This window comes from Artemia franciscana, chromosome 2 (genome assembly GCF_032884065.1).
Source record: "Artemia franciscana chromosome 2, ASM3288406v1, whole genome shotgun sequence".
Taxonomy (NCBI): domain Eukaryota; kingdom Metazoa; phylum Arthropoda; class Branchiopoda; order Anostraca; family Artemiidae; genus Artemia; species Artemia franciscana.
Genome location: NC_088864.1, coordinates 25497832 through 25510616, shown reverse-complemented (window position 1 = coordinate 25510616; position 12785 = coordinate 25497832). Strand labels below are relative to the sequence as shown.

Here is a 12785-nt window from a genome sequence, read left to right as displayed (position 1 = left end):
TTCTCGATATTTTCTTCGTGAAACATGTATGTGTTGTTTTCTTGTTCGTAAAACTTATTGCAGGCTGATTATTTTCTTGTTCGTGAAACATAATGTATGTTGATTTTTTCTACGTGAAACTTGTTGTAGGCTGATTTTTTCTTCGTGAAACTTGTTGTATGTTAATTTTAATATTCGGAAAAACTCTTGTATTTTTCAGGTTTTTCTTTGTCAAACTCGTTGTATTTTGAATTATCTTCGTGAAACATCTTTTATCTTGATTTTTTCATTGCAGAACTTGTTGTGTTTTTCTTTTTCTTTATGAAACTTGTAATTTGTCTATTTTTTCTTCGTTAAACTTGTTACGTGTCGGCTTTTTAGTCGTGAAACTTGTTCTATACTGATATTTTATAGGAGGATTTAGAAACTTATGTGCTGATTATTTTTTATTCACGAAACATGTCTTATGTGAATTTTTTTCGTGAAACTTCTTGTATGTTGATTTACTCCTCTTGAAACTTATTTTAAGTTTATTTTTCTTCGTGAAACATCTTGCATCTTGAATTCTTATAAATGAAACTCATATGTTATTTCTTCGTGATACTTGTTGTGTTTTTTTTTTCTTGGCGAAACTGATAGTATGTTGATTTTTTGTATTTTTTCCTGAAACTTTTATATGATAATTTTTTTCTACCTGAAACTTGTTAAACGTTAATTTTTCTGGGTCAAACCTTGTCCTATTTTATTTTTTTCTTCACGAAGGTCATTGTATATTGATTTTTTCTTTCGTGAAACTTAATTTATCTTGATACAAACGGTAGATTATGTCAGTTAGGTCAAATTACCTAATACCATGTAAGAAAGGCGTACAAATTTCATGAAGAGAAAAATGAACATGCAAAAGGTTTTGTGAAGAAGAAACTAAAATACAAAAAGTTCCTTGAAGACATAAATCAAGATAAATTAAGTTTCTTGAAGAAATAATCCACATGCAAAAAGTTTCACGAACAAAAATTAGCATGAATTATGTTTCACGAAGAAAACATAACATGCAAAAAGTATCACGATACATGCATAAAGACGCTCACTCACACAGACACGGAGGGAGAGAGAGAAAAAACACAAAGTCAGACACACAAACACACATAGACAGGCACAGAGTCATGCTAACAGACGCTCGATCACAAAGGCACGCTGGGAAGGAGACATAAAAAACACATCAAAACAAAAAGTGCCTGTCTTTGTGTGCTTGTGTGTCCGACTTTATGTTTTTGTCTCTCTTCCGACATGCCTGTGTGACGAATCATTTATTTGCATGTCTCTGTGTCTGTCTTTGTGTCTTTGTGTGTCTAAGGTCTTGTTTTTGTGTTTTTTTCTCTCCTATTGTGTTTGTGTGATTGAGCGTCTATTTCTAAATCTCTGTGTCTGTATTCGTGTATTTGTGTGTCTGAATTTGTCTTTTTGCTTGTGTTTTTCGTCTCTCTCCCATGGTGTTTGTGTGATTGAGCCTCTGTTTGCTTGTCTCTGTGTCTGTCTTTTGTTTGTTTATGTGTCTGACTTTGAACTTTTTTGTGTTTTTGTCTTCCTTCCACCTTGTCTGTGTGAGGTAGTGTCTGTTTCCATGCTTCTGTGCCTTTTTTTGTGTATTTTTGTGTCTGAATTTGTGGATTTGTTAGAAATTTAAGTCCCTCCCCAAATGATCCTGTGTGACAGAGCGTATGTTTGCATGTCTCTGTGCCTGTCTTTGTGTGCTTGCTTGTCGGACTTTGGGTTTTTGTGTATTTTGTCTCACTCCCACGCGCTTGTGTGACTGAGTGTCTGTTTGCTTGTCTCTGTGCCTGTCTTTGTGTGTTTCTGTGTCTGACTTTGTGTTTGCGTGTGTGTTTTTGTCTCTTTCCCTCCGTGCCTGTGTGACTGAACGTTTGTTTGCATGTATCATGAAACTTGTTGCATGTTAATTTTTCTTCGTGAAACACAATTCATGCTGATTTATGTTCATGAAACTTGTTGCTTGTGGATTGTTTCTTCAGGAAACTTAATGTATCTTGATTTATGTCTTCATGGAACTTGTTGTGTTTTAGTTTCTTCCTCACAAAACCTGTTTCATGTTCATTTTTCTCTTCATGAAACTTGTACACCTTTCCTTACATGCTACTAGGTAATTTAACCTAACCGACCTAAACTACTGTTTGTATCAAGATAAATTAAGTTTCACAAAAGAAAAAAAAATCAATATACAACAAGTTTAACGATGAAAAAATCAATAGACACGCAAACACACGCTCTGTCACACAGGGACGTTTGGGGAAAGGCGTAAAATACTAACAAAAAAACAAAGTCAGGCACAAAAATACATAAAAACAGGCACAGAAGCATGGAAAAAGACACTAACTCACGCAGAAAAGGTGAAAGGGAGACGAAAACACAAAAGCAACGCTAAGTCAGACGCATAAACAAACAAAGACAGGCACACAGACATGCAAACAGAGGCTCAATCGCACAAACACCATGGGAGATAGACGAAAAACACAAACAAAACACCAATTGAGAAACACAAATACACCAAGGTAGGCACAGAGATATGCAAACAGACCTTCAATCACACAAACACGATAGGAGACACAAAAAAGCACAAAAACAAGACGTTAGACACACACACATACAAAGACGGACACAGAGACATGCAAATAAATACTTAGTCCAACAGCCATGGAGGGAGAGAGACAAAAACCCACAAAAACTTAAAGTCAGACACACAAAGACACAAACACAGGCACACAAAAAGAGCGCCTTCGTATTTTTGTATGTGTGTTTTCTCTCTTCCACCGTGTCTGTGACAGTGAGTGTCAGTATGCATGGCTCTGTGCCCTTCGTAGTTTGTTTGTGCGTCTGACTTTTTGTTTTTGTGTGTTTTATGTCTCCCTCCCAGTGTGCCTGTAAGATTGAGCGTCTATTTGCATGACTCTGTGCCTGTCTTTGAGTGTTTGTGTGTCTGACTTTGTGTTTGCGTGTGTTTTTTGTCTCTTTCCCTCCGTGCCTGTTTGACTGAACGTCTGTTTGCATGTATCGAAAAACTTGTTGCATGTTAATTTTTCTTCGTGAAACACAATTCAAGCTGATTTTTGTTCATGAAACTTGTTGCATGTGGATTATTTCTTCAAGAAACTTAATGTATCTTGATTTATGTCTTCAAGGAACTTGTTGTGTTTTAGTTTCTTCCTCACAAAACCTGTTGCATGTTCATTTTTCTCTTCATAAAACTTATACACCTTTTCTTACATGCTACTAGGTAATTTAACCTAACCGACCTAACCTACCATTTGTATCAAGATAAATTAAGTTTCACAAAAGAAAAAAAAAATCAATATACAACAAGTTTCACGAGGAAAAATCAATAGACACGCAAACACACGTTCTGTCACACAGGCACGTTTGGGGAGAGACAATACTAACAAAAAAACAAAGTCAGGCACAAAAATACACAAAAACAGGCACAGAAGCATAGAAACAGGCACTAACTCACGCATATAAGGTGGAAGGGAGACGAAAACGCAAAAAAAACGCTAAGTCAGGTGCATAAAAAAAAACAAAGACAGGCACATAGACATGCAAACAGAGGCTCAATCACACAAACACCATGGGAGAGAGACGAAAAACACAAACAAAACAACAATTAAGACACACAAATACACCAAGGTAGGCACAGAGACATACAAACAGACCTTCAATCACACAAACACGATAAGAGACACCAGAAAGCAAAAAACAAGATGTTAGACACACAAACACACAAAGACAGACACAGAGACATGCAAATAAATACTTAGTCACGCAACCATGGCGGGAGAGAGACAAAAACATACAAAAACTGAAAGTCGGACACACAAAGACACAAAGACAGGCACACAAAAAGAGCGACTTCGTATTTTTGTGTGTGTTTTTTTTCTCTTCCACCGTATCTATGACAGTGAGCGTCTGTATGCATGGCTCTGTGCCCGTCGTAGTTTGTTTGTGCGTCAGACTTTTTGTTTTTGTGTGTGTTTTTTGTCTCCCTCCTAGCGTGCCTGTAAGATTGAGCGTCTATTTGCATGACTCTGTGCCTGTCTTTGTGTGTTTTGTGTGTCTGACTTTGTGGTTTTGCACGTGTTTTTGTCTCTTTCCCACCGTACCTGTGTGAATGAACGTCTGTTTGTACGTCTCTGTATCTGTGTTTGTTTGTATATGTGTCTGAATTTGGGCTTTAGTGTGTTTTTTTTTGTCTCTCTCCCACATTGTCTGTGTGAGTGAGCGTCTGTTGGCATGTTTTTTGCTCGTCTTTGTGTATTTCTATGTCTGACATTGTGTTTTTGTGTCTGTTTCCTGTCTCACTCCTACCATGCCTGTGTGACTGAGCGTCGGTTCTTATGCCTCTCTGCCCTTCTTTGTATATCTATCTTTGTGTTTTTCTCTCTCCCACCGTGCCCGTGTGACTGAGGGCTTGTTTCCATGCGTCTGACGCTGTCTTTGTGTGTTTATAGGTCTAAGTTTGTGTGTTTCGTGTTGTTTTTTCTTTCTCCCACCGCGCCGGTCTGACTGAGCGTCTATTTCCATGTGTATGTTGTCGTCTTTGTGTGTTTGTATGTCACTTCGAGTTTTTATGTCTTTTTTGTTTCTCTCCAACCGTGCCTGTGTGACTTTGCATCTGTTTGTATGTCTCTTTCTCTGTCTTTGTGGGTCTGTGTGCATGATTTTTTATTTTGTGTGTTTTTTTTGTATCTCTCCCATCTTTCCTGTCCAATTGAGTGTCTGTTTGCATGTCTGTGTGCCTGTGTTTGTTTGTTTTATTGTCTGACTTTGTGCTTTTGTGTGTGTTTTTTCTCTCTCTCCTACCGTGTCTGTGTGGTTGAGTGTCTGCTTGCATTACTCTGTCTCTGTCTTTTTGTGGTTTTGTGTCTGATTTAGTGTTTTTGTGTGTATTAGTTGTTACTCTCCCGCCGTACCTGCGTCACTGAGCTTCTTTTTGTATGTCTTTGTGTCTGTCTTAGTGTTTTTGTGTGTCTGATTTTGTGTTTTTGTTTGTTTTTTGTCTCTCTTCCACCGTACCTGTGTCACTGAGCGTCTTTTTGTATGTCTCTGTGTCAATCTTTGTGTGTTTGTGTGTCTGACTTTGTGTTTTTGTCGATCTCCCACCGTGTTTTTGTGACTGAGCGTCTGTTTGCATGTCACTGTGCCTGTCTTTGTGTGGCTGACTTTTTGTTTCCGTACGTGTTTTTGTCTCTTTCCCACCGGGCTTGTGTGACTGAGCGTCTTTTTGCATGTCTCTGCCAGTCCTTGATTGTTTGTGTGTATGGTTTTGTGTTTTTGTGCGTGTATTCTGTCTCTCTCCCACCGTGTATGTGTGACTAAGCGTCTGTTTGGATGTCTCTGTGCCTGTCTATGTGGTTTTTTGTGTGCCCGACTTCGTGTTTTTGTGTGTGGTTTTTCTTTCTCCCACCGTGCCTCTGTGACTGAGGGTCTGTTTGAATGCCTCTGTGCCAGTCTTTAGGTGTTTGAGTGTCTGATTTTGTGTTTTTGTGCGTGTTTCCCCGCCCCGTGCCTGTATGACTGAGCCTATGTTTTTATGTCTCTAAATCTGCCCTTGCGTGGTTGTGTGTCTGACTTTCTGTTTTTCTGTGTTTATTTACTCTCTTCCATCGTGCCAGTGTGACTGAGCGTGGATGTCTCTGTACCTGCCTTTTCTAATTTATGCGTCTGACTTTGTATTTTTAGGTGTGTGCTTTTTGTCTCTCTCCCACTTTGCCTGTATGACCTAGCCTCTGTTTGCATGTCTCTGTGCCTGTCTTTGTGCGTTTGTGCTTATGACTGTGAATTTGCTTGTGTTTTTTGTCTCTCTCTCATCGTGTTTGTATGAGTGGACGTCTGTTTACATGTCTCTGTATCTGTCTTTTTTTGTTTGTGTATATGAATCTGTCTGTTTGTGTGTTTTTTCCTCCTTTGTTCTTGGTTGACCTCCTTGTAGTAGGAATTTTAAGATTTATGACTATCTTGAGCCGAATGCAAAAAACTGTCGCTTTTTTCATCGTTTGTGTGTTTCATTTGTTAGGGAGAAAACGTTCTTTGTTCGTGGTTTCCCTCTGTGTAGTAGGAATTTAAAAATTGATCATCCATCTTGAACCAAATGCAAAGAACTGCCTCGTTTTTCTTCGCTTCCGTGTTTCATTTACTAGTGAGAAAACGTTCTTTATTCCTCGTAACTCTCCTTATAGTAAAAAATGTACAGTTATGACTCACATAGAAACGAAAGCAGTGGTCAAGCTGTGGTTTTGTGTGTCTCTGTGTCTGTCTTTGTTTGTTCGTGAGTCTAATTTTGTGTTTTTTTCTGTGTTTGTTCTTTTTTTCCATCGAGCCTGTGTGAATGAGCGTCTGTTTGCATGACTCTGTGCCTGTCTTTGTGTGTGTGTTTCTGACTTAGTGTTTCTGTGTGTGTTTTTTTTGTCTCCCTCCCACCATACCTGTGGGACTGAGCGTCTCATTCCATGTCTCTATGTCTGTCTTCGTGGGTTTGTGTGTCTGAATTTATGGTTTTTTGTGTTTTTTTTCTCTCCTACTGCGTTTGTGAGACTGATTGTCTGTTTTTAGGTCACTTAGCCTGTCTTTGTGTGTTTGTGTTTCTCTTGTCTCTCTCCCATCGTGTTTGTGCAACTGAGCGTCTGTTTACATGTCTCTGTACCTGTCTTTGTTTGTTTGTGCGTCTGACGTTGTGTGTTGGTCAGTATTTTTCCCTCTTTTGTTCCTGGTTGACCTCCTTCTAGTAGGAAATTTAAGATTTATGACTAATCTTGAACCGAATGCAAAAACTATGTCTTGTTTCTTTCTTTGCGTGTTTCATTTGCTAGCAAGAAAACGTTTTTTGTTCCCGATGGCCCTCCTTGCAGTAGGAATTTTACAATTTATGATCCGTCTTGAGCCGAAGGCAAGGAAGTGTCTCGTTTTTCCTCGTTTGCGTAAAAGGGGTCTCTTTTTTCTTTGTTTGTGGAATTCTTTTGCTAGTGAGAAAATATTCTTTGTTCCTGGTTGCTCGCCGTTTTCTTCGTTTCATTTACTAGCGAGATAACGTATTGTGAAATTGACCTTTTTTTCTTATTATTACTATTGTAAGTAATGAAACTTCTGCTGCATAAAGCGTAGTATTTGAGGCCTATCTATATATATATATAAATAAGTTGTCTGTGTGTGTGTGTGCCGAGTGACGTCATTTTTGTGTGTCGACTGACGTCATGTTTGTCGACTGACGAAATTACAGACCGGGACATCGGGGCACAAATGACGACCGGGACACCGGGACACAGGGAATATAAATGACGACCAGGACACTCAAAGAGAAATTACAGACCGGGACACCGGAACACAAATGACGACCGGGACGAAAATGACGACCGGGACGAAAATGACGACCGGGACACGCCCTGCGTGTCCCGGTCGTCTAAATTGTTACGCCCTGCGCATTGTCTGGATGTCGCTAAGAAATTTCCGAAAAAAAATGATAGCATTTCTACTAGACAGTATCCTGAATCAAAATATTAGGAAGGCTTTCTTGGTCCAGGTGTCTAGCACACAGCACCATTGGGGGAAATCTCTTTCGAGTCCTAAAACTGACAAAATTCTTTGGTTTACAAGCAGGAATTCCCCACGGGCCCCTGATAAAACAAATTATACGAGATGCATTATTCCCAATCAATCTAACACGTCCCGCAAGATTGCGTCACCCTCAGCATATATAAACATTCCCTATGACGTAACAACCAAAAAATCTCAAAGAAGACATTTGTATTAGTAAACAAACATTCCCCTATTACGTAATTTACACCTGAATCTTGAAGAAAATTAACAAGACCTGCGTCTTGAGGGAATCTTCATAAAACTTCTTTAATGATCTTGAATGATTAAGGTAAAAAAGAGTAGTGGCTATGTGTCGCTTAAAAGGCAGTGTGTCTTCACTAATGTTCCTGATTGCCCTCCTTGTATTAGGAATTTAGAAGTTATGGCCAAACTTGAACCAATAGCAAAAATATGTCTCTTTTTTCTTCGTTTGCGTGTTTCATTTAATAGCGAAAAGCTGTTCTTTGTTCCTAGCTACTCCTTATAGTAAGATAATTAATATTTATGACCCATATAGAAACGAAAGCAAAAAGGTATCGCTTTTTTCTTCGTTTGTGGAATTCATTTGCTAGCGAGAAAACGGTCTTTGTTCCTTGTTGCTTTAGTTGTTGCAGGTATTTCAAAATTTATGGCCAAACTGGAACCGAATGCAGAAATTTTTCTCTTTTTCTTCGTTTGCGGGATTCATTTGCTAGCGAGAAAACGTTCTTTCTTCCTGGTTGCTCTTCTTGTAGTAGGAATATTAAAACTTAAGACCCATCCTGAACCGACTGAAAGAAAATGTCTCTTTTTTTTCGCTTGCGTGTTTCATTTACTAGTGAGAAAACGTTCTTTTTTCCTAGTTACTCTCCTTATTCCAACCGTTAAACTTCTTCGTGATCTTAAACCCTTAAGGAAGAAAAGAGTGGCGTCTATGTGTTGGTTTAAAAGCTGCGAGCACTCACTACCGTTCCTGGTTTTCCCCCCTTGTAGTAGGATTTTTAAACTTTATGGCTGAAGTTGAACCAAATGCAAAAATGTATTACTTTCTTTTTCGTTTGCGTGTTTGTTTTACTAGCGAAGAAACGTTCTTTGTTCCTGGTTACTCTCCGTATACTAAGAAATTTAATATTTATGACTCATTGAAACAAAAGCAAACGTCATTATGCCCAAGTGTGCGTCGTCATTGCTTAGCACCCATATGTGTGCCCTTTCTCAGTTACAAACGGGGAGTCCCCACCGGCCACTCAAGAAACTAGTCATGCTAGATTACGTCATTCTCAATAAATCTAACATGTCACGCAAGATTGTGTCTCCCTCAACATAGATAAGCCTTCCCTATTACGCAACAACCACAGAAATCTTGAAGAAGACATTTGCACAAGTAAACGAACATTCCCCTATTACGTAATAAACACCTGCATCTTGAAGAAAATTAATAACACTTGCGTATTAATTGAATCGCCTTTATACTTCTTCGTGATCTTAAACTATTAAGGAAGAAAAGAGCACTGAATATGTGTCGGTTTAAAAGCAGTAGGCCCTCACAACTATCCAGGTTGACAAAAACAATTAATATAAAAAGCCTTTCCCCTAAATTCATTTTTCAGCAGAAAAGTAATGAGCTCCATTAAACCATAAAACGAGCAGAAATAAAGTCAAATAATCTTCCAAGTGTTAAGCTTCCACAAATTACCATCACAGATAATGACGAAGACCAGACTGCCTTTCCATAATAGAGAATAACGAGGACTATTTTTTAAATCATTTGCCTTTTTTAAATATATTTGGCTTTTTAAAAATATTTGCTTTTTTTAAATATGTTTTTTTTTTCAATAATTGAAATTTAAAAATAACTCCATATCTTTCGATTCAGCTTTAAGCAATCATATTTTTGAAAATCTAAACCATTATGTTCTATAGTGACGAAACATGTTCTATTTGTTCTATTTGACGAAACAATTCTAATTAGCAATGACCTAGGAACCGAACAAACTGTCCGCGAGGCAATCGAAATCAAACGAAACTTAAATAATAATTCATCCCTAAATAGAGACTTGGGTGAATACACACTCAACCCTATGTACACAAAATTAATTATAGAAACTAATCTAATTCAATATAGAAATAAAATAGGAACGAATAAAAACAAGCCCAATCCCAAAAGAACTACAAGATTAGCTGCAGACAAGGCAAATATCACAATAAAAAATTATTCCAATTTTTAATACAGTTAGTGAAACGAATGAACCTTTTTAGCTTGTAAAATGTTAGCTTTTATCACACAGTCTTGGCTGAACTTTTCGTTAAGAAGTAATGATGCCAAGGCTATTATATTTAACCAAGAACTTCTATTGTAAGTGTGCTATTGTTTATTATTTTCTTTGCTGAAGACTGCCCTTGGATATAGGGCCGAAAATATTCAAATAAGTCTTGTTGGTTCACTGTCTTGGAAAAAAAAAGTCCTCATTATTTTCTCTTCTGTATTTGTAAAATCACCATCAATAAATAAAAGAAAGCCAAACGAACAGAAATTACAGTAAATAGGGCTGACAAACCCCATGTCTTCTCAAGACCAGAACACAGTCTAAACTTTACTGAAAATAAAATGTATATTAAATGGTTTAACTTTTTTAACTTTAATGAATGAAGCATTATTAAGACTTTAAGGAAAATATTTCAGTATAGACTTTTAAGATTTATTAGAAGACTTTTAAGATAATAAATTAAGAATTATTAAGACTTTAAGTAACAATAATATCAGTATATGTATATCAAATTGACAATCCACGTTCATTTGTTTTTTTCTGTAAAAGCAAATTTTGTTCACGTCATAAGGAGACATGGGATTGTCAGACCTATTCATTTTAATTTTCTTAGAAGTCCAGATATAAATCCACTAATCGACTTCTAAAAATCCACTTCTATCGACCCTTTCGAGGGGTTCCAACTACGGAAAAGACCGTTTTATATCTTACATAGTCAAATAGTACATAACCTATCATTAAAGAATATTTTCTAAATTTATTGGCGATAGAGCAGGGGCATCCTAGATTATACTCTGGCTGTTAACAATTAAGATGGGAATTTAGCTTGCAACTGATTCATAGGATATTCCCCTTGGTTTAATTTAGTATTACACCGTTCATATACGCTTTATATCGACGCTTCACTTGTTGGGAGCCCCTCCAAAGCCATATCTGAAGTTCAGAGCCAAATAAAAAAAGAATCATTTTAAGAAAAATCAGCTTGTCTGAAAGCTACAATGTCTGGTGAAGGCTAATGATCTAAAGAACATAGCCAAGTTTAGTGAAAGTAGGCTGTGATTGTAAACAAAGTTTTCACTTTCTTTGAAATATAAGTCGTTAGGTTATTGCCATTTACTCTAAATATCTATTTTTAAAATACGTCGATGAAGAAGGTCGTAAAAAAGACAATAACAATTTGAAGCATCCGTTAATCAGGTAATCTCGAGAAGATTCAACAAAACAAAACGTCTGTGCTGTTGTACGATTTTCATTAAAATTACAGATGCTTAAAATAATTTCTGGATCTTTTTTTTACTTCATATTTTTCAGCTATGTGTAGTAGAGTATGTGGTTCGATGCCGTAAATAGAAAATATACCAAGATCTGTGTAGGCCTATTTATAGGTGCCAGAAATTTCCTCAGTTGTTTCGAACTGAAGAACTGAATAGACTTTTTTTTTTTCTTTCTTTCTTTTTTTAAATAAAAGCTAGGCTAGAATATTGAAATATTTTTGACGAAGGAGTTAATTTAAGGACTTTGATTATCGCAAGAAGAACAAATAGAAACATACCACAAAATAGAAAACATGCTGAACAATACATGAACAATAGAAACATGCCAAAAATAGAAAAATATACCAAGATGTGTGTATTTATAGGTGCTAGAAATTTCCTCGATTGTTTGTAACTGAAGAACTGAATACTGTTTTTTTAAACAAAAACATTCCCCAAAGACAATCTGGCCTATACAGTTTATTACAGGCAACAACACACTTATAGCACATACACTTTTGGAAAATAAATCACCTTCTAAAGAAAGTAAATCGCAAACTAATTAGTACAGGTAAGGAAGTTTTGATGTTTTTTCATAAGAGGTTTGCATCTTACAGGGACTCAACATTCGTTTCCATTTAGCGTTTTACGCTTCGCCGCATATTACGAAGCCCACTGTTGCTAAACTGCTTTATTATATAATAGGCACATAAAACTCGTCTAATTTTAAGGGCCACACTAACTATCTGACATCAAGCCATGGGCTACATAAAAAAATAAAGAAAGAAAGGTGTCGTTATTGCAACCGTGCTGGAAGTGCAGGCTATCACATAGGCCAATGGCAAAAACAGTCACAGTCAAAAATACATAAGAAGCATTCTCTTTTATTTTTGTTCTACCTAATACTAATCTTTTGTTCTATTATGTTGCTGATGAACTTGGTAACCTTTCTTTTCATCGGAAAACTATTGCCTTTTCAAACTTAGTGAATTTATGCTACCAACTTGACACTTATCTTAGAAGGTAAACTTTTTTCATTGAAATTACTTTTACATCTTACAGGTTTTTTGGTAGTTCTGTAGTTTTGACTAGTTGAGCTTTGCTTGGATTAGACCAGATTTATAATGGTCAATATCCATTTTGCCAAGCCCAAAAATTCGCTTAAGTCTTACTATCTGCCTTGGGTTTCATCCTTGAGTGATTTTTGTAGCAATTTACAAGCTTACAATGGCTTTCCTCATGCAAGAAACACAATTTTATGCCAAACAACCTGTAGTTTTATCTAAAAAATGCTAGTCCTCTTTTTTTACAGGTCTGGAAGGTAAATTGAAATCAAAAGGGGCTCGTTCTGAAAAATTTTTGAGAACTCTTGTGTTATGGCATAAAACCCCAAAATGTACTTGCAAAAAAGAACCGGAGTATTGTTGCACGTAATCCTTTGCTTCAGTAACCAGAGTCACTACAATGACCTACCACCTTCATTCTCATTGGTAATACTATAAAAAACAGTCATTGAGAAAGTACAAAAGAATTTATTCCCGGGACCGATCTTGGCTCTCATCCACCCGGTCCATAATGTTCAAGATTAATTTTTGACAGGAGAATCTTAGTCCTTCCACAAAAAGTGGTGGTTATGCATAAGATTCACGGTTATTTTACTTTGCATAAA

At 36.8% G+C, this 12785-nt stretch overlaps 1 protein-coding gene across 1 annotated transcript in view; it reads right to left on the bottom strand.

Annotated features, from left to right (window-relative positions):
• Positions 1–12785, bottom strand: part of LOC136039258 (zinc finger protein 34-like) — a gene marked incomplete in the record, with an annotated part of 140161 nt that overhangs the window by 110320 nt on the left and 17056 nt on the right.